General features: G+C 40.5%; 1 protein-coding gene across 1 annotated transcript in view; it reads right to left on the bottom strand.

The window, feature by feature from the left end:
- MAP3K12 (mitogen-activated protein kinase kinase kinase 12) overlaps window positions 1-22435 on the bottom strand; it is a 127259-nt gene extending 104824 nt beyond the window's left edge. The window contains exon 1 of the mRNA XM_087710510.1: window positions 22095-22435. The gene's annotated coding sequence lies outside the window, so the exon portion shown is untranslated. The remainder of the gene's footprint in view (window positions 1-22094) is intronic.
- Between the last annotated feature and the right edge of the window lie 894 nt (window positions 22436-23329).

The following is a 23329-nucleotide window of genomic DNA, read 5'->3' as shown; positions in this document are numbered from 1 at the left end:
TATCCAGGTGGTCAGAGATGAAGGGCAGCTTTCCAGCTGGCACCTTGGCCTTCTCTCTGTTGGTTGTATTATCTTTGCATTGGGACTTGGGAAAGCCTTCAGAGAATGCCTTCAAAAAGGCCCATCCTCTGAAAAATATCCACCTTAGAAGACCTCGGCTGATGTCCTCACCCACATCCTTTCTCTGTGATTGCCAGTTTTAAACAGTTTCCGTTTGCACCAGCTAACTGTCCAACTCTGATCTGAACCACGGTAACTTGTGTCCTGCAGAATTCTAACTTTCCATAGGTAAAGGTAAAGGTTCCCCTCGCACATATGTGCTAGTCGTTCCTGACTCTAGGGGGCGGTGCTCCTCTCCATTTCAAAGCCGAAGACCCAGCGCTGTATGAAGAAGTCTCTGTGGTCATGTGGTTGGCATGACTAAATGCCGAAGGCGCATGGAACGCTGTTACCTTCCCACCAAAGATGGTTCCTATTTTTTCTACTTGCATTTTTACATGCTTTCGAACTGCTAGGTTGGCAGAAGCTGGGACAAATAATGGGAGCACACTCTGTTATGTGGCGCTAAGGATTTGAACCACCAAATTGCCGACCTTTCTGATTGACAAGCTCAGCATCTTAGCCACTGAGCCACCGCGGCCCTAACTTTCCATAGATGCCCAGAATTAACAAAATATTTTGTGTGATGGTCCATGAAACACATAACACACGGGGGTCATCCTCTGGGATAACTAGGCTTTGCAGCAGGGTAAATGTGTAGAAGAAATGGCAAGAAAATCTCCGGAATGCTCTCTAACTCAACAAATGTGTTTCCACACTGCAAAACAAAGCATCAGAAGACCTAGCTTGTTTTTCAGTGTATTAAGAAATATTCTGATTGCGGGTAACAACAAAAGGAGAGGAAGGAAGCAGAGTTTTGATGCTGTCCCTGGAAGGATAGATCTGGATTCTTATGCCAGCGTAACTGGGAACGGCGCCGACCTGCCACTTCTAATCCCCTATTGTTACCATCTATTATTTATTATCTGTAATGCTATATAATTCCCCCAGCTATATTATTAAAATCTGCAGAAGCGTTCAGAGATACCTTTGAATAGGATGCGCTCAGTGGAAATTAATTGCATTCTTATTAGCTTGACAGGTCCCTTTTATTCACATGCAAATGAGCGGCAAAGAGCTCCAGAGATACTTCTGGAAAAGGGAGTTTGAGTCTTCCAGCAACAGCCTCCTTTGGGAAAGATCGCCATCTAGTGACTACCAATGTTTTTAAGGTGGGAGACGTATTTCAGTGTTCCTATTGAAGGGCATCTCTCACACTTGTAAACTTGTAGTCTAAGGCCCAGAGATGGCAGACATTTAACTGCCTCACAAACTATAAAATTAGAAGCCAAGCGGGAAGCTATTTTGGATTCTTCCCAAGACGCAGCTTTTTATGTGCAGGGATTTAGAGGGGATTGGTAGAGATAAAAAAGAGAGGCAGGCTAATGCCCACAAGAGATGTTTTTTTTCTCTTAACAAACTGATTGCATCTAATTGGGATATTATTTCTCTTTCTTTCTTTCTTTCTTTCTTTCTTTCTTTCTTTCTTTCTTTCTTTCTTTCTTTCTTTCTTCCTTCCTTCCTTCCTTCCTTCCTTCCTTCCTTTCCTTCCTTCCTTTTTTAAAACAAGGCTTGAGACATATTTATGAGCTTTTGTAAAAAAAATAAGTAGATCTTTAGCTTATGTTTCCTTAATCAATAAAACCCGACTTGTTTGGTTCCATTCACCTAGACGTACAGTATGTCCATCCAATTCAATGGGGATTCCTCCTCTGAATATTTTAATCCCGTATTATAAAACTGTATTTCCAAAAGATAAAATTTCTGGCAAAATGAAACATGGATGCCAGATCTGGGCTGCAAACATCTGGTTGACAATTAGATGGCAGAACAGAGAGAGAATTTCCTGTAATTCAATTTAAATGTCACTTAAATTTGCCCAACCCAAATCAGGGAGCTCTACCTGAAGCAGCAATTCATTGTGTTTATCCATCCTCCCTTATCAGCTAGTCCTAGCTCAACAAAGGGTTAGGGATCTAAAATATTACAATTATAAACCATAGGTTATGATTCGGCATAATATATGAACTCCTTCATAGGTAAACAATGGCTTATCAATCCAGTCATAGAGATCCAGCTAAATTTCTGTTCCATAAGGTTGCCCCAATGAATTTCCTTGATAGATGCTTTTTGAAAAGATGTATCCAGGGTTTATACAATGCTGGAATTCATTGTATTTCTATGCAACGACAATAGTATTCAGCCAGTAGATGGCAGTATTTACAAGTTTGTATCTATGGTAAATACTCTATGCTCTTGTTCTGAGTAGAGTTCCCTGTTACAGTTAAAAGAGTTGAGCAGTAAAGCACATGGTGACTGTACTCTCTGTTTGCTCTGTATGTGGTGCTTTATATAAACAGAATTTCTAATGTACAATCTATATGAGGTTGGCCTTGAAGGGTATCTGGAAGTTTCAGCCATGCAAGATGCAGCAGTACAGATAGTTGTGTAATGTGCATTGATTGCCGATTAGCTTCTGGGTCAAGATGCTGGCTATGACCTTTAAAATCTTACATGCCATGGGACTGGGTTATTTGAGTACTGCTTCTCTCCAGTTACATCTACCTGTCCTACCAGGCCTGGCAGGAGAGGGATGTTATGACTCCTATCAATCGGGGAGTTTTGTGGGCAGGACCTGGGAAGAAAGCCTTTTCTGTCCTAGGAAGAACTTCATTCCCTCTGAGGTTAAGCTGGTTCCAACCCCCATAGGCCTTCCAGAAGGTCCTTAAAACATGATATTGTCAATTATCCTGGGTCTCTTATGATAAAATGAAGCCTACTAGATGGTTATAGAGCCGAGGTGGCGCAGTGGTTAGGGTGCAGTACTGCAGGCCACTTTAGCTGACTGTGATCTGCAGTTCAGCGGTTCAAATCTCACCAGCTCAAGGTCAACTCAGCCTTCCATCCTTCCGAGGTGGGTGAAATGAGGACCCGGACTGTGGGGGCAAGTTGCTGACTCAATTTGCTAAAAAATTTGTAAACCGCTTAGAGAGGGCTGAAAGCCCTATGAAGCAGTATATAAGTCTAATAAATAAATAAATAAATAAATAAATAAATAAATAAATAAATAAATAAATAGGGGTGCACTTTCTTGCATGCCTTTCTGCCATTTTGTTTTTAATGTTCTAGATTTATGTTGGTTAAATTTCATTGGGGTTTTTAATGCATTTGATTATTTTATTATGTATGCTATAGAGTCAGTTTGGTGTAGTGTGAAAGCATCAGGCTAGAAAGAGGGAGATGGTGACTTCTAGCCCTGCCTTAAGTACAAAATCAGCTGGTGACTAGAGGCCACTCACTGAATCTCAGCCATAGGAAGGAGGCAAGGGCAAACCACTTCCAAAAGGAACTTACCTAGAAAACTGGTCTAGTCCCTCACTGAATGAGATGTGTGGCTATATAAATTAGATGATAAATAGATGAGAGATTGATGATAGATAGATGAGAGAGAGGGAGAGAGAGAGGGAGAGGGAGAGAGAGAATGTTGCATTTCCATGAAAAATAGATAGGTTATAACTTGACTTTTCTGCTATCCAACACAACTTTCTGAAAAACAATTCACTGACTCCGATGATCAGGGAAGGAAATTAGTTAAAGATACTGTACCACTCTTTTGGCTTATTTGTTCTATAAATTAATTAATTTAACTTATTCAGTCTTTTCCTCCCCCACCCATCTCTGTTTTCCTCCCCAGTGGGCTGAATGTCCTGCGAGATAATAGTACGAACAATATCAATTAAGTTATGTTGCATTCTTGTACATCAACACACAATCATGACCAAGGCCTCACATAACTTTTTGTAGCCCTCAGAGACTTCTAAATGTTAATACTAGATTGTAACGAATTATATGGCAAACTTAGAAAAACAGTTCATATATCACATATTACTGATTTTATATTAAATGTAAATGAAATGAAATCAAACTTTTTTTTACTTGGATCCCATCCACTGCTTCTTGGAGGATGGCCCTTATGCATCACTCCAAAGTCAAGGGTAGGATTTGGCTTGGTTAAGGTTGCATATTCTGGCATCTAAAGTAGTGATAATTGTCATTAAACCCAGTAGACCCTATTTACAGATGCTTGTTTTGAACTGGATTAATAGATATAGGGAAGGCAACACTTGTTTCTGACTGCTCTTCCATACTTTCCTACTAATTATTTTCCCAATTAGGCTTGATTGGAACTGTAGTCCAAAGGATGGTGTCAAGTTGCCTATCCCTGGACTAATGAAATGTATATGCTTTTGTGTCACTGGTAATTCCTGATGACTCTCTGGACACGTCCTTGCAGTTTTCTTGGCAAGATTTCAGAAGTAGTTTCCTTTGTCTGCAATCTAGGGCTGAGAGAGAGTGGTTGGCCCAAGATCACCCAGCTGGCATTGTACCTAAGGTGGGACTAGAACTCACTGTCTCCTGGTCTCTCACTTGATGCCTTCTTAACCACTAGACCATACTCGCTCCTCTTAATGAACTTGTAAGATTAATTGATGCGGTGGCTCAGTGGCTCAGATGCTGAGCTTGTTCATCAGAAAGGTCAGCAGTTTGGTGGTTCAAATCCCTAGTGCTGCGTAACGGAGTGAGCTCCCGTTACTTGTCCCAGCTTCTACCAACCTAACAGTTCGAAAGCATGTAAAAATGCAAGTAGAAAAATAGGAACCACCTTTGGTGGGAAGGTAACAGTGCTCTGTGTACCTTTGGTATTTAGTCATGCCGGCCACATGACCACGGAGATGTCTTTGGACAGCACTGGCTCTTTGACTTTGAAATGGAGATGAGCACCGCCCCCTACAGTTGGGAACGACTAGCCCATATGTGTGAGGGGAACCTTTACCTTTATGTTTAAGATTAATTGTGAAAAGGAGATTCAAATCAAGGGCTTCTTGGCCCCAGCAGGCAGAGAAAACATTTCATTTTGCAGGTGAGTATGTTCCTTGGTTATTCTTCCCTTCGCTTGACTTTGCAAGTATAGAAAGGGCATTGCCATTTCTTTTAAACTACTCAAGTGAAACATGAATCTTCTAGACCAACAGCATTTCTCACTTTCTACTGGAATTATATCATCTGAGTAATGCCAAAAAGTCATAAAGCTTCAGCAGTAAAATATCACGATTCAGTCATCCAAGGGGGAAAATGCATGATACTTCCTGGAAATCAAGAGACTTCTGTTAACAGAGATTAAGCAGGCCTTTGATAAACATTTTCTGTACTGAGAGAGAGAATCAAGAGGAGAGAGGACAATGACTCACCAGCCCGGTACAAAATTTGCCTGGTGCGTGTGAAGTGCAGAATACAAATGCCAGCAGTGATACTTTTTCAAGGATGAGTTAGATAAACTTTGGAGAGCTGGAAGTGATGTTCTTTATGGTGTGATTCCAGGAAAAACCAAATAGAAAGCAGCTTATGGGCACAATCTATGGATGGTTTTTCTAAGACACTTCCCATATAGGCTAGAAGGCATTGCACTGGCAAAGCTTTAGGACAGGGGTGTCCAACCTGGGCAACTTGAAGACCTGTGGACTTAAACTCTCAGAATTGGCTGGTTGGGGAATTCTGGGAGTTGGAAGTCTACAGGTCTGAAAGTTGCCCAGGTTGGACACACCTGCTCTGGGGCAATATAAACAGTAATCTTGGATGTGTTTAGGATGTTCAAACAGGCATGCCCAAGTTCTATGCATGGGGCTTCTATTATTTCTACTCATAGAAAGGATGAGAATTTCCTAGTATCCCTCCACCCCTCAGATGCCAACTTCTTTCAAGCCACAAATGGAACATCGATAAGATTCCAGATATTACTGAACTGGAGGTAAGCACAAACCACAAATGGAACATCGATAAGATTCCAGATATTACTGAACTGGAGGTAAGCACAAACCACTGTGGATGCTATGGTTCTCCTATGGTCCAGCAATATCTGGAAAGATCCCATATTATCTGTCCATCCATGATCCATCCATCCATCCATGATCCATCCATCCATCCATCCATCCATCCATCCATCCATCCATCCATCCATCCATCTCTGCCTGCCTGCCTGCCTGCCTGCTGCCTGCCTGCCTGCCTGCCTGCCTGCCTGCCTACCTACCTACCTACCTACCTACCTACCTACCTACCTACCTACCTACCTACCTATCTAGCATCTATCCAAACTTGTTATAGCTAGCTGCTCAACTCCAGTGAACTTTGAGTTGCATACAACCCATTCCCCTAAAATCCCAAAAAACTGATGAAACATAAAACCATACAGACAACCCAGTAACAACAAAAGCCACACAAACAAAACAAAACAGACCCCCCCTCCCAAAAAAAATGCAACACTAATTTAACTCCAGGCCTGGGACCAAAGCCAGGTTTTAAGTGCTTTCCTGACGCCTAGGAGAGAGGTTGCAGTCCTTATTTCTGGGGGAATGCTGCTCCAGGTGTGTGTGTCTGTGTGCTTGCATGCATGTGTTTGTGCATACACGTGTGTTTGTGAGACAAAGAAGGCATGCTTCTTCAGTCTTGCAAAATGACAATCTTATGTATGTATGTTCCAGCATAACTCTGGAACGCCTCGAGCAATTTCAACAAAATTTGGTACACAGATGACTTACCCTCTAGAAACAAATACTGGGGCGGGGAACCCGTGTGTGTGTGTGTGTGTGTGTGTGTGTGTGTGTGTGTGTGTGTGTGTGTGTTTGTGTGTGTTCATTCCAGCATAACTCTGGAACACCTGGCCTGTTAAGGAGAGCGAGCACAGCATCCTAAAGTGGCAATGGTTTGTGATGTCATGGGAGAAGGGAGAGCCTGGACCATTAAGGAGAGCAAGTGTGGCATCCTAGAGCAGCAATTGTTTGTGATGTCAGTTCCTTTGCAGCTTCCTCTGGAAAGCCAGCCATGATGTTTGTCTTTCAGTGGACCAATGGTGACGTGCCTGATGGATTTGGGTCAAGGTGCCAGGATGGGAAAGAGAAGTGCATGGGAGGAGGAAGGGAGAGGGCAGGGATGATGAGCATGGGAGTAGGGTGAAGAAAGACCCCTGTCAGACAAACAGCTCTTTGTCAGACAAATGCTTTGACGTCTATAAATACCCAGCAACACTGGGTCATCAGTTAGTATTTAATGAAGGAGGCCTGGAGGATGTGCTCTCTGGTGGAATGTACTGGACTGGGCAGAAAGGATTGGAGAAGGGATTGGCTATTACTTCATATATAAGAAGTAACATTAATGCTTTGTTTTTAAATACACAGCATGTATTTGTATTCTGTCTTTTCTCCAGGAACTCTAGGGAGCCATACATTATATCCCCACAATAATTATTTCTGGGTCAGTTGGACTGAGAGTGACTTACTGCCCAAAGTCACCAGTGAATTTCTATAGCTGAAGGTAGATTTGAAAATATACCTTGGTACTCATCAGGAGACACGATGAGTACCAAAAACAATGACTACCAAACAGATGTTTCCCATAAGGAGTAATGTAGTGAATCACAAGATAGCCGACACCTACAGGTTCTAGCTTGTGTATCTCTTCCACAGTCATCAAACACAATTCATATTAACTCAAGTATTTTAACTCAAATATTTATACATGTTACTCTTGTACCTCCATTTATATTTGACATTATTTAAACGTCCTTCATCATAAAATATACCGAAATTTAATACATAACCACATACTGGCATTTCATTTAATATTACTAAAATCCTCCTATAACACTGAATCCTTATGTCCTGTTCTAGCTAAACATCCATAAGATTTAATAACATTTAATAATCCTTTAATAATCCTTTCCAAATTGCTATTAGCAATTTTCATCTAGTTTCCTTATATTATACTCACATATATGTATATAAGTTGTCATCATTATCCCTCCTTTATTTGACTATATCCTGCATCATAACATTTTACCCCTAATAATCAAAGCTTAACTGTATCTAACTGTATCTAACTTAATTCTTTTTTTTATTAACTTTTATATATAATCCAAAAGATGCACGAAAATCTTTTGTAACCAACTGATACACTTTCTATAGTATGTAAGGAAGGAAGATTTTATGTGTTGTGTTTGTTTTGAGAAAAAAAAATAAAAAAGTTCTAGCTTGTGTGTTGAATATCAAACAAACCAAGAGTACCAGTATAAAATTTTCAAATCAAAATGCGTTCAGTACCAAATTCGATGAGTTTCAAAGTAGTTGAGTACCAAGGTACCACTGTAGATCTCTTAGTTCTAGTTGAACTATTGTACCACTAAATCAACTGTCTATTATTATTATAGTGGGTTACATGGTCAGCCAAATAGTTAGACTGGATTTGATCCCTATCAAATCGTTCCCAAGGATCTGGGATAGATAAATATTGTTGTCTAATATTAACAATATTATTGCAGGATATTATTATTTACATTATATTTACAAAAATATGAAATAACAGCTGCCATGTCTTTAGCTGGTGTTGGCCTTCATATCCATCACGTTTTCCTCAAGAATCTAGGATATTGTTATTTATCAATGTACTATATGTGTGATTCCAAGCAATGTGGAATTGTTACAATTGTTTTGTAATTGACAGATGGAAATTTTATCAATGTGCAGATTTTTTTTAAGTGCTGTCTAAGATTTTGGGATATAGCACCCAGTGTGGCAATAAACATTGGGACCATCATAATCAGTTTGTGCCATACTCTTTCAATTTTGATTTTTCAGGTCTTAATACTTTGTGATGTTCTCCAACTCTTTGATTTCTATTCTACGATTTCCTCGTATTGCCAATTATCCACACATTTTTGCCAGTTCAATCACAGTTAAATTTGGTGGGTTATGGGCCAAGATTTTACCAGTTGTATTCCAAAATCCCACAATATTTTAACCTGCTCATTTTCAAGTACTTTTTCAACTCTGTATTCTCACCAATTCTTCATTACTGGTACGTGGTAATTTTTATAGATGTTCCAGTGAATCATTTTGGTGAATGTGTTATGTCATTGCTTATAATCCATTTGCGCAATCTTCTTGCCTGAGCTCAGTATGTGATCTACTGCTTCTTCTGCCTCTTTGCACAATCTGCACTTTGAAACATTTTACGATTTTAAAAAAAATTCTGGCCTTGCTTGTCTTAGTTTGAATGTCTTGTTCTTGAGCAGCATCAACCAAGCCTTCAGTTTCTTTTTTTAAAATGTTCCAGTTGTAAGTCATTGCCAGGTTTCATCTTTATCCACTTTCCCCTTGATCTTTTGTAGAAATTGACCACATAATGATTTTTTCTCGCCAGCATTCTGTTCATGTTTTTATTACAGGATTTCAATATTCATGTTTTGTTTTCCGCACATTCAATAAGTTCCAATTTTTAACTTGCGCCAATGCTTGTTCTTCGCCGTCTTTTCTGTAATCAGCATGCTTTTATTCTTTGACAGTTTGTCTGACTTGAAGTAAACTTCTGGCTTCATTTCTGCGGGGCAGGTATAAACTTTCAGTATTACCATGGGGATGTAATTCATAGTAATTAGTCGTCAATTTTCTTAGGGTATTTTTTCGTCCAAACTGCCCAGTTCAGCTTGTAGTCAGTTAATAATTCCAGCAATGTATAATATCACAGGTATGGCCCAGATATTGATGGCTCTGAACTGATGGTGTTTCTATCACTTGATTTTGTCTTTTCTCTAACACTGTTTGCAATTTTCTCTAACACTGTTGGATAACATCAAGCATGGATAATTTTAAAAATGTGATAAGTAAAGAATGCATCTTTCTTTACTTATCACATTTTAAACTTATCTATGCTTCATGTTATCCAACAGTAATATGTCCAGATACTTGTAGGCTTCACCCTGATTGCTCCTGATAGTTTAGCCATTCAGCATCTTGATTCTATTGCTGTTTGTGATTTTACCCCAAATTATTGCTACTTGTCCACATTTTTCTAGGTCAAATTCCATTCTTATATTTGTACTAAAAATTCTTATAGTACTTGTCAATGACTGGATTTTGATTTCTGGTTTTCCATAAAGTTTCAGTTAATTTTATTCAGATCAGTTTATTCACACAAAGCAAATGAAATATTTGGTGGGATAGGCTGTCTCTTATTCTGCAGAAGTTTGAACTTTAAACTCCTATTTGCCATGGTTGCTATGGCCAATAGAAAGATGTTTTGTGACATGCAGTCAAAAATACTGGCAAGGCCTCCTTTTATAAGGTCTCATAGCACTTTTTCCCTATGCTCCAGAAAAGAGAATCTGAATCAGTGGGTTAAAGCTACAAGTAAGCAGCTGAGAAAGAACTGTCATCCAGTGGAATTAGAACCACATTGAGTGATATTTTTCTTCATTGGATGTCTTCAAGAGAAACTGGACAGTCATATGTCAGAGGTAGTCTAGAGGATTCTGAACCAAGAGACCCGAGAGGTCACTTTCAACTCTATCATCCTATGACAGTTTTGAAAAAAAGTAGTTTATCAGCAGTTCAGAAGGATCTCTGCTGCGGTTTATGCATTGATATGTTTGTCTTGAAGGACATGTTGACATAGCTTCTCTTATGAAGCAGAACATTGTTTGTCAGAGTCATCATTCATGTGTCTGTCCAGTATACTTATTATTTGGAGGAAAGGGAGTCACGAACAAGGAAAAGCACATATAGGAAAGAGGAGCAAAAGGCTCTCCTTCCTTAGGGGGAAAGCTTAAGCAGAACAGCCAGGAAATGGCCTCTGAATGCCCCTTGCTCATGGACATCTGAATCAGTCACTTTTCTAGGTCCCAGGTAAAGGAAATAGCAATAGCAATGGAACATAGACTTATATACTGCTTCATTGTGCTTTGCAGCCCTCTCTAAGTGGTTCATAGAGTCAGCATATTGCCCCCAACAATCTGGGTCATGGAAGGATGGAAGGCTAAGTCAACCTTGAGTCGGTCAGAATTGAACTCCTGGGGTGAGCAGTGAGTTAACCTGCAGTACTGCTTTCTAACCACCGCACCACCAGAAATGGGACAAGAGCCAGTTTGATCTAGTCTAGTGGTTCAGGTTAGAAACCAGGAGATGGTGAATTCTAGTCTCACCTTTGGCATGGAAGCTGGCTGGGTTACTTTGGGCCAGTCACTCTCTCTCAGCCCAAACTCACCTCACATGGCTGTTGTTGTGGGAGAAAAGAGGAAGAGGACATTTTTACATATGTTTTTCACCTTGAGTTATTTATAAAAATAATAAAGTCGGGATAAAAGAGCCTAAAAAATAATAAAATAAAATTTTGAGTCTCATTTGGAATTAAACTGAAACCTTCAATTTTCACATGTTTCCTTCTGCCTTCCCCCCAACAACAATACAAAAAAAAAAACAACCTTATATCTGTAATGGTCAATATCTGCAGTTCAGAACCTACCTCAAGTAGCCTGTGCAATCTGAGTCACATCCCATGTCCTGTTCTGATTAACACCCCATTTCTGAGTTATTCAGTGTAAAAGTTAATGCCTTGTAAATAGCTCTGAATATTATGCATTGTTTAGGCAGTACCACCAAATCCACAAGACACTTTATAGAGTTTTATAAACCCCTCCACCCCAAAATAAAAATGAAAGTCATCCAACAGTAAGACTGATGCAGCTGCCTCTGGTAGAAAAATTTGGGATGCCACTAAAAGGTGAGAAGAAAACAAACCCCCAATCACTTAATTTGTTCTTTTACTTTACAGTATGGACTCTGCAGCCAGGAATTGCTACATCAATCATCTAAAGCATTACTTGATTCATGTGCAAAGAGAGAAGGATAAGGCAAATCATCACAGTATTTCCCAAATCTCAGAAAATAGGGAATAAGATGGAAAATCATTATTTTTCTTAAATAACCATGCATAATAGTCTCATATATATATGGTATTTGTGCTGATAAATAAATAAAGGGAGACTAGTATAGATCTATTTCAAGCTATTTAGCTCTCATCAGCTAGCTCTCATTTATTTATCAGCACAAATACCACACAAATATAACAAAGGCAACAGTAAAAAATATTGGGTTTCTGTCGTGATGGACTCTTGTGACGAGCCGATTGACAGATAATGGAAGCAGTTAGCTTCCTCCCATAATTGGGGCATACCAGGGGTTGTGACACTATATATCTATATCTATCTATATCTATCTATATCTATCTATATCTATCTATCTATCTATCTATCTATCTATCTATCTATCTATCTATCTATCTATCTATCTATCTATCTATTTTATATATTTTTTAATATATTTTCAGGCATCTCAAAGAGACACCCCTTCAGATTGTTTATTAATATACACATATATAGTTAATTATGTAATCCAACAACCATTGTAAAACAGTTGACTGAATGTCTTCCATTTGGCGGTCTTGCTGTTTAGAATTGGACTGAGATTTTTTCTCAATGCCTTATACAATGAATGCAAAGGCCAGGTTGCAATTGACTGCCTTAAATGCTTTTAATCTGCATCATCTTTGTGGGTTCAGGAATTGGCTTTTTATTCTAGTAGAGCTGCGACATATTCTCTGGCACTCTTAACCTGAGCTCTCACTCTCCCTTGCAGCTCTGTATAGCACCACTCTCAGCTGAGGATGTTTAAGGGCAGCTAATGTTTGGAAGAGGGGGGAGAGGAGGGGAATTCTGCATGCAAGCAATAGCCACAAAGATGGCCTTGTGGCTGAGTGGCTTTCTGTGCATAGCAAGGCACTTTGCAGAGAGAGAGGGGGGGGAGTAGGAGAAGGAAGATCCACCTCTCCCCCTCCTTTGCTTCAGCCTAATTAGCCAAGAAAAGCAAGGATTCTGTAGGGACCAGCTGTCCAGCTTCATGGTGGAGGGAAGAAAGAAAATTATTAACTCTTTACCCAACTAATCAATCAGAATAGAGCTGGTAGGGACTTTGGAGGTCTTCTAGTCCAGCGGTCACCAACTGGTGGTCCGTGGAGAAAATTCGGGAGGTTCGCAGAAAAAATCTTTGCATTTTTGTATTTTTTATATTGCACTAAATCAGGGATGCTCAAACTACGGCCTCTGGGCCGGATATGGCGCACCAAAGAAATTACTCCCACTCGCTGACAGGATGGGGTCCTTCAGGCACTTAGCTTGGCTGCCTGTTTAGTAGCTCCAGCCTTTTCCTCCCTCCCTGGAAGTCCAGGTGCTTCAGTGAGCAGTGCGTGAAATTTCGACTGGGCTCCTCAAAAGACAGGATTTGCAGGGGGGTGGATCTAGCACCCAGACTGGCTACAAGACAAACATTAATTCTTTGCCATATTTGAGATTCCTAGCTGCAATGACATCAAACCTAGGGTTGACCCCAGGAGCTTCTCTCCTCTAATAGGCAGCCTAGTTAAGTGCCTGAAGGACCCCATCCCATCACTAATTCATATTAGTGGTCCACGGGATTTAAAATTATGAATGTAGTGGTCCCTGAGGTCTGAAAGGTTGGTGACCCTGTTCTAGTCCAACCCCCTGCTCAAGCAGGAGATCCTGTACCAGTTCAGACAAGTGGCAGTCCAGTCTTTTCTTTAAAACCTCCAGTGATGAAGCACCCACAACTTCTGAAACCAAACTCTTTGTTTTTGGAAGGTGGATAAAATAAGGACACCCAGGCTAGGGACATACAGCTTAACTTCTTTATTTAGTTCTCCAGTTCTCTGCCTAACACACTACACTGGGGTGTTACAATGTCCTTGGAGAAAAGAGGATAGGTAAATACACAATTTAACAAAGAAACACCTCCAACCCAGTAGCAAAGGTTTACTATAGAAGTAAGAGCAATAGGGAGGAAGTGCTGGAAAAATAATAGAAGATATATAATGTTGAAGTATGAAGCTTGAGTTTGACTATGGCCAGCAATGAACAGCTATGACAAATATTAATACAAGTAAGAAAGAGGTATTCTGTGATTATTCAGGAGGCATTTTCTAGAGCTTACTGCAGACATTAAAATTATATTCTTGGACTGAGAGCTGGTAAGACTATTTTGGATATAATGACTGGATTAGTTCAAGCAAAGTACACATGCGTGCCCATAAATGTGGCATATGTGTCCAATTTCAGAAATACTAAATATAGGAGCACATTGCTAAAAAAAGGTTCTTACTTTTTCCTAAGAAAACCACCCACAATTCTCATATTTTTTTTGCTATCCCCCCTGTTCAGCTTCAGCTTAACTGCAAGCCAAATGTTTGTTTCTTCTTTGGAGTTTTGTGCTCTTTAGCCACCATCTATTTGGATTCTGCGGGAGGTCAGGAAGTGTGGCAATGTGAAATACACACAGGAAATCAATTCATGAAAACGATATCAGAAAAGCATGGCTAATGTCAAACAAACTCACCTCAAAAATGATTTTAAAAATTGCTGAGCTCTATTTTAAAAAAAGGAGTGCCATCCAGAGGTGGTATTCAGCAGGTTCTGACCAGTTCTGGAGAACAGATAATGGAAATTTTGAGTAGTTCGGAGAACTGGTAAATACCACCTCTGACTGGCTCTATTCTCTGCCTCCCAAGTCCCAGTTTATTGGGAGGAAATGGGGATTTTGCAGTATCCTTCCCCTGCCATGTCTACAAAGCCACGCCCACCAAGCCAAGCCATGCCCACCAAGCCACGCCCACAGAACCAGTAGTAAAAAAAATGAATCCCATCACTGGTGCCATCCATACAAGACTGCATTATCTCATTGTCTCACATGTTATTTCCAGTCAACAGTTACAGGATGATTCTTAGCTTTGCTCTCTGTTTTGTACCTAGAAAAAAGTGACTCCACTGTGTACAGGTAGTCCTCAACTTACAGAAGTTCATTTAGTGACCATTCGAAGTTGTAACAGCACTGAAAAAGTGACTTATGACCATTTTTCACACAACTGTTGCAGCCTCTCCTTGGTCACGTGATCAAAATTCAGACGCTTGGCGTCTTAATGACTATTGCAGTGTCCCGGAGTCATGTCCCTTTTGCAACTTTCTGACAAGCAAAGTCAATGGGGAAGACAGATTCACTTAACAACCGTGTTACTAACTTAACAACTAGTGATTCATTAACAAATGTGGCAAGAAAGGTCATACAATGGGGCAAAAGTCACTTAACAGATGTCTCACTTAGGAGCAGAAATGTTGGGCTCAATTGTGGTCATAACTCAGGGACTACCTGTAGCTCTGAAATATTGCTAAAACATTGTATGTGTGTGTGTGTGATGTTCTTTGTCATATAAATCTCATATACCACAAAGTCAATATTTACCTACAAATAGGTCCTAGTTGACCAAATCTTTCCCAATGTTAATTAAGCATTCTACTCATTATCCTGCATCTGGTTGATTGGAACAGGAGGCTTTCTTATAAAAAGCTCCTGGATTGTTCCTTTATCATGAGGACCCAGACTGTGGGGGCAATATGCTGACTCTGTAAACTGCTTAGAGAGGGCTGAAAGCCCTATGAAGCAGTATATAAGTCTAACTGCTATTGCTATTGCTATTTTCTAATTCATGAGCAGAATAGGGTGGAGAAGGCTCCTGCCATTCTTACCACCCAACAAGATAAACATAATTCAGCACTTTCCCATAATGAAAAAAAGTGGAAGGAATTTAGTCTTTGACACCACCATCATGCATGGAAACAGCATTGGAAGCTCTCAATTTCACCCCAAATTTTGCAGAATAGACATTTCTTAGAAAGAGAGAGAAGCCCCCCCCCCTCTAAAACCCAGGAAGGGATGAACAAGTTTAGATTCCAAGAATGTTGATAGTGTGTGGACAGAAAACTAGAAAGCCAAGGACGAAGAAACAATTCAATATAATATTACTGCTTTATGTCCAAATGATTTATTTCTTGTAGCTGGAAGAACAAGAGGAAGAGATAAAACATAGTCTGAAAAGAAGAAAAAAACCCTTTGACTTGAAGAATCATATAGGACCGCAATGAATAATCCAAACTGAGAAAATATGGGAGATGACCACAAACAAACAAATGACAACAAAAGTTTGAAACAATTTGATAGGATCCTGTGATTTCCACCCTCCCCACAAAGTGAGTGAATTCAGCATTTCCAAATGTTAATAATGAGGCAGTCAAGGTTAGCACCTTTTAAAGAGAAGCAAAATTCTTGTGAGAGCTCTGCTTCTTCAGGTAGGTAATGAGTATAATAAATTTAATCAAAATATATTTAATATTTTGTTTGAATAGACTGGATTATAGCATATTATGGTTGGTAACATCATCACCCAAAAGGATATGGGATAGGCAGATGTTGATGTTTAATTTATTATGTGGTTAATCTTTGGTGAGATTCACAGCCTTTGGGGCTGGTTGGTAGCTCAACAGCTCGAGTCCTAACCAAGGACCTAGGAACTGTTAAGGTAACATATATAAGCTGTTCCAAGTGGGGTGGTTTTTTGTAGAATCAGAATGTTCAAGTCTAATAAATTTAAAATTTCCAAATAGCGAGGTAGCCCTTTAGGTATTGCTCCAAGGGCTCCAATTACAATCGGGACAACACACGATTTCTTTTTCCACAGTCGCTCAACTTCAGTTTGCAAGTCCTGGTACTTTGGGATTTTTTCTTGCTGTTTATCTTCAATCTCCAGGTATTGCAATGTCAATGAACCATACTTTTTTCTTTTCAACTATTGTTATGTCAGGTGTGTTGTGGGCCAAGTGCCTGTCAGTCTGAATTCTGAAGGTCTTGACTTTCTCATTCTCTAAAACCTTCTCAACCTGATGGTCCCAGTGGTTTTTGCTGTAGTCAAATCCAAACTTTTGACACAATTTCCAGTGAATTACCTTAGCAACGTGGTCATGGCATTGTAGGTAGTCAGTTTGTGAAATTTTGCTGCACCCACTGATCAAGTGGTCGACTGTCTCGTCTTTCTCATTACAGAGGTGACATTTGCTCTTGGTGGTAACATGTTGAATTTTTGCCATCATGTGGTTTGTGACTAAGGCTTGTTCTTGAGCTGCCAAAATATTTTTATTTTTATTCTTATTCTTATTCTTATTCTTATTCTTATTCTTATTCTTATTCTTATTCTTATTCTTCCTATTCTTATTCCTATTACTACTACTACTACTACTACTACTACTACTACTACTACTACTACTACTACACCATTATGTTGTTGTTGTTGTTGTTGTTGTTGTTGTTGTTGTTATAATTTGGAACAGTTTAGCTTCTAAGACAATAACTTTAAAGTTCTTGTCCCAGAAGGTAAACTTTTCTTCTTCTTCTTCTCCTTCTCCTTCTCCTTCTTCTTCATCTTCATCATCATCATCATCATCATCAGTCACACAGTCAGTCAGATATTTACACTGGATTTGGCATTTTTAATCCTATCAAGTTCTCCCCAAGGACCTGGTATAGGCTATTAATACCGTTGTTTGATTACAGTTGAGCTGCTTCTATCAAAGGAATAAGACTTCCAAATGGAGTTCCACAAATACCTTTGGTGCAATGGCATGTTTGTGCATGACTGCGCATGTACACACCTTCAAGTCATTCTTGACTCGAGGTGACTTCCAGGATATTTTCTTGGCAAGGTTTTTCGAAAATGGCTTGTCATTGCTTCCTTCCTAATGCTGAGAGAAAGTGCCTGGGCCAAAGTCACCTGTCCAAGAGGGGACTAAAATTCATGGCCCCCCCTCTCAGGTTCTTGCTGATGCCTTAATCATTACACCAAACTGACTTTTGTTGGTCTATAAGTTATCATTCTACAATAATTAATATTCTAAATGAGTATGTTAAATATAGAAAAAAGAATTAGTCCAGATATAACACATCCTTTATTTTTGTGAAGGAGAATATGCAAAGACATTTGATCAGTGGAGGGATAATAATTAGCATGGCCTGCAAGACATAATTATTAATGAACAAGTAGAACAAGATGCTCCATTCAGAATGACCAAAATAATCTCACTGGTTTCAAAATCTGCAAATAAGCAATATAGGCCAAAAAAATGACAAATGTAAACTTAATATGACTGATTTAAGAAAAACGATCACACAAAATACATATCACTTATTGGGCTATATCTATAAAGTCCTGGTGAATTATGATTCAGAAAGTGAACAAGTGGAAAAACTCTTGCTAAATAAATGCAGCATTTAAATATGAAAATCGGTGTGCAACAATGGAAATATTGATGGAAGAAAAATACAGATTTGGAGAGGATTCTTTTACCAACAGTATATTGCTTTAGTATTTATTGCCAAAGTAGGCAATTCATTCTTTAAAAAATATTGGAAACTAAAGAATAAGTTTTTTCATTTTTCATACCTGGTGGTAATGGTGTAAAACCTAACAACTCTGAAAAATGATTTATAATAGAATCAAACAAGTACATTCTAAAGAAGGACTTTCCTGTACAGCCTGCTATTTTTAAAATTAAATATTACTAAATCTTATATTCCCACAACTAATACTTAACTGATTTTCTATACAATAAGAATTCTCTCTGCTTCTCATTGGAAAACAATTCCTTCCATGGAGGAATAGCAAGGTAAGCTCTGAGCCTATACAATTTGATGTCAAACTAACTTCATATTAAAAAAATTCTGATACAAAACTTGTCAATGTGGAAACCTTTTTAAATTATTATTATTATTATTATTATTATTATTATTATTATTATTATTATTATTATTATTTTAGAAACAGGGTTGTACAATTTCAAAATTTGTGACTGCTCAACGTAAGATTATAATATCCCATTTTAAATTATTTATTCAGTTTGACAGATTTATTAAATCGGACAAAAATATTGCAATTGCTTTACCTTGTCTTTTAATTTGAATTGCACTGATTATTGCTGTTAATTACTGAATAATAGTAGAATTTCAGTACTGACATTTTGAAATTGATATAAAAGAAATGGATACAAAATGTTTCAAATACAGATTTCCCTCAATGGCATTTTGAAACTTTTTAATCTAATTTTGCAATGCTTTTAAATCTCTCTTTGATCTCCCCCCCCCTTTATTCCTTTTTTGTGTTTTTCATTAATGATAGATTTACAGTTAAAAATTAATACATTTATTCAAGGAAAAAAGAAATTAGTTTCAGGAGGTAACTAAATTTAGCACAAAATATCCAACAAGAAGCTTCTTATTATCTTCTATTATACCTATTTTCTTCTGAATATTTTAAGGTGCAATTCTGTTTAACAAACTAACCTCATCTCTGGGCTTAATTCAGAAGGTTTAGGCTGATTCATTGTCTCTACTTTCAACATACCGTATGTTAATGGGATAAAATCTAGATTTTTCTAGATGTTTAAATAATTATCCCATATTCTGCTCTGTGACAAGCAGGGATATAACTTGACACGTTTGGGATATGTTGGACTGCAATTCTCCAAAATCCCAGCTGTCAGAGCAGAAAAGCTCTTCTGGAATGAATTTATTGGTTCAGGATAATCTGACACAATTCCTATCGGTCACTGGTCAATTCAAACTGCCTGGCCACTGCAGGAAATGTTAGAAAACTTGGGTGTTTTTTTCCCACTAAGTGTGTAAAGCATAAAAATACATCAATACATATATCAGCACATTTATACTTACAATTACTTTTAGAATCAAGCCCATCATAACTGATTTCAAACTTCAACACAAAAACCCCCTAAACCAACGAAACACAAAACGATGGATGAAACATCCTGAATGCTAAACAAGATGTAGGAGACAATCTCATTCTAAACTTACGTATATATGCAGTGGATCTCATCTAACAAAAAGTTGTGATCCGACACAGAAATGAGATAAAAAAACATTCCATCTGCTGATCACCAGGCTATTTAGGAATATGGCATGGATTTAATAATGCCCAAAAGTTTCTAGTAACATCTTCATCTCCATGTAGGTGATTCTGACCGAAAATGAAGAGAAAGTGAACACTACCTTTGTTCTACCTTGGAACAAATTTGTTCTTATAGCAAATTCTATTTTCTAGCTGGTGCATCAAGGGACAACTCTGTAATTAAATTAAGGGATTTTTTTTTGTTTTGCTCCTGACCCAACCAAGTGAGTGGGGGGGGGAAGCAGTGCCTCTTTTTGTACCATATTATAAAATGCAGATTGATTCTATGCTGTTTAAAGATAGATTTGCTTAAGGATATTTTCCCCACGTGTCCTCTGTGTATGTGTATAGGGGAGGGCAGTGTGAGGAAGGCAGAGTAGGTCCTATTAAGTTTCCTAAAAACTACGGACTTCACTTCTAATTACCAGAATTATGTACTTTCTTCCAACTTTTCAGGAACTGGACAGCTCATTTTCCTCCTGCTGCCCTTGTACAGTATATACCTCAGGATAAAGCCATGCTTAATTCTCCAAGTCACTTCACCGTGGGGCGAATTTGTTGGGGAGACCGAAAACCAAGTGACTTTCCCAAGGTTACAAAACAAATGTGCGGCAAATCCAGAATTTATGTTCATCCCATCTCCCAGTGGCAGCCCTTAATCCATTATGCTTCATAAATCAGACTGGGAGAGCATCTCTTTCTGCTCCAGAAAAGAAAGGGGATTAATAAGGAAAAGTGAACAAAGGTTTATTCTGAGGTTATTCCAATCAGGGAGCATAAATCTTGTTTCCTTGCTTCGCCAAGAGACACTGTCTTTCCATATCCCTAACATTTGTCTTTCCATGGGGCTGGAGGATGATAAAGACTGAGGCTATTCCCTCTAAATCAGTAAGAATGCATTTTTACCTCCATTTGGTATGAAAGGATTCCCCTAAACAGGATGATTTTTTTAAAAAATGATGAGAAGAGGACTTTAGCCCCCCTCCCTGCCACCATTTTATAGCCAAGAGGGGAATTCAATTGGTATCAGTGAATCTCATATAGAGTTACAAAACTCAGACTATGCTGTGGCCTCAGTCTTTAAAATCTGCTTTTCAGGTACCTGATCTGAACCATCATCACCAATCAAGAAGGGCTGGAGGGAGGGTGTTATGAAGCAAACACATGGCCTTTTTTCTTGCTCTTAAGTAATCAGAGTGAAGTGCCCAGCATCTTCTCTCTGGGACCAGGTTTCCACATCCGCAGCTGCTGGTTTCAGGAGGCCTCCTATTTTATATGCCATAACTCTCAGCTAGTGGTCGTTTCAAACTAAAGAAGGAGGCCTCCAAGCATTTCTAGCATGTGGTGTTTGGGAGATCACAAACGCATCCCTCCTCCTCCTCCCCCACCATCCAGCCGGTGCCCCCTTTCCTCTCCCTCCCCTCCCTGCTCTGAGCCCTGGGGATCTCTGTCCATCTGCCTCTTTCACTACCATATTGGTCCAGTCGTCTTAAAAAAAAAAATCCAACCGACCCCCTCCAGAAGGCCCAAGGCCGAGGCAGACCACTCTGCAGGCACAAACAAACAGCCAGGATGGGAGGCAGCCAGCCAGCTATCTTGGCCTTGAAAACTGCATCCTTCTTTCCCCGCAGCCGCTCTGTCTCTAAGCAAAGGGGGGGGGGAGAGGAGAAGGGGGGGAGGGTGCTGAGGGAGAGAACCATTCCAAGGCAGCACTAAGGCTGGCACAAGTCCATCACCAGCCATCCATGGATCCCGTTCTTCCATTTATAGTTCACCTATTTAGCTGCAGCCCTGCAAGCCAGAGAGCGGTTAGCATCCTTCTCGCCTCAAACACTCCCCCCATCCGCTCCCCACCTCGGCGCCCCATCTGTCAAATCACTTCTAAAGCAAAAGACCACCTTCGTCAAACTCTCACCTTGATTGGGGGGGGGGACGACAAACTGGAGCATCCTTTGGGAGACATAGTGGAGGGATGACCCCCCCACCCCTCCCAAGGTACCCTAAACATGAACTAGGATCGGGGTAGGGGAGAAAAGGAAGCAAAGGTTCCTTTGCCTTCTCCTCATCAAGACTGGACGCCTCTCCTTCGCCATCATCAACTCTCCATCCATCCTCCTGGCATCTCCCTTCCCCCACCGGTGACAGCTCCGGGCGGCCCTTTCGCTCCTCTCGTCCGGGCCCGCATCCCTTTCTCTCCTCCCGACCCCGATTTCTGCCCCTTTCCCCTTTGGGCGACGGACCCTCTCCGAGCCTTGCCTTACCTCTCCAGGGCGCCTCGCCTCTCCTTTGCAGCGGGCGATCCAGCGGCTGCAGCGGCAACAAAAGCGCCTGCTCCTCCCCCGCTCCGTCAGCCGGGCAGGCCGGTCCCCATCTGGCTAATCACCGCGCTCCCCGGACACGAGCAGCAGCAGCAGCTGCCGCCACCACCGCCGCTGGAACAAGGCGCATCCTCCCCGGCCGTGGCGCGGCGCAGCGCGGCGCACGCAAACAAGCAGAGCCCAGCCAGAGCGGATAGTAGGCGAGATGCAGACGGAGGATGGGAAGGAGGGGGGGGGGCAAATCTGGCTGTGCCAGCCCGGGATCGGCCGTATCCCCCTGTCGACCCTGGGCAATTCCAAAGGGGGGACAGGCTCGGTTCTGCAGTGGGCAGGCTTCTTGCCGCTTTCCCCCCTTGCGCCCCCCCCCACTGGTGTCACTCTGGGGACAGACACGCCCTGAGCCTGGGGAACTTGGAACTGCTTCTCAAGCCAAGCGGAACGCCAACCCCTTAAAGGCGAAGCGCCCTTGCGTGCAAGCCGGAGACAGCCTGGCTCCCAAGGAAAAAAAAAAACACGTTGTAAAATTCAACACGAGGAGGGAAGGAAAGAACACACACACCTTTCTAAGATGTAGCATCACCTACGGTTGGCCTCGACCTACGACCACAATGGAGCCCACGATTTCTGTTCGACCAGAGGTTGGCGAAGTGAGTTTGGCCCTATTCTGTCACTGTGGTTAAGTGAATCACTGCAGTTGTTAAGTGAGCCAGGGACGGTTATTGGCTTCCTCATTTGACTTTGCTTGTCAGAAGGTCGCAAAAAGGGATCGCATGACCCCGGGGCACTGAAAACGGTCATAAATACGAGCCGGGTGCCAAGCATCCACATTTTGATCGTGGGACTTGGGGGATGCTGCAGTGGTTGTGAGTGGGTGCAAAACACTCGTAAGTCACTTTTTTCAGTGTCGTGGTAACTTCGAACGGTTCATTAAATGAACTGTTGTATGTTGAGGATGACTTGGATTAGAAGTCCCATTGCCAGAAAAGATGACTGGCCTACAATGCCTTCCCGGATAATCTAAGGGATTGGGAACAAAGGGACAATGGACCAGTGAATGAATGGCGGTGGAGAATTAGTTCAGGGTTTTAAACAACAGGTATCAGAAACGCTCCAGTTAGAACAGTGTTTCTCAACCTTGGTCACCTGAAGATGCGTGGACTTCAACTCCCAGCTGGCTG

Source organism: Thamnophis sirtalis, unplaced genomic scaffold (genome assembly GCF_051295495.1).
Source record: "Thamnophis sirtalis isolate CommonGarterSnake01/CBP01778 unplaced genomic scaffold, rThaSir2_p1.2 scaffold_3, whole genome shotgun sequence".
Classification (NCBI taxonomy): Eukaryota; Metazoa; Chordata; class Lepidosauria; order Squamata; family Natricidae; genus Thamnophis; species Thamnophis sirtalis.
The sequence above is the reverse complement of the archived record's forward strand: the minus strand, read 5'-3'. Positions and strand labels throughout refer to the sequence as shown.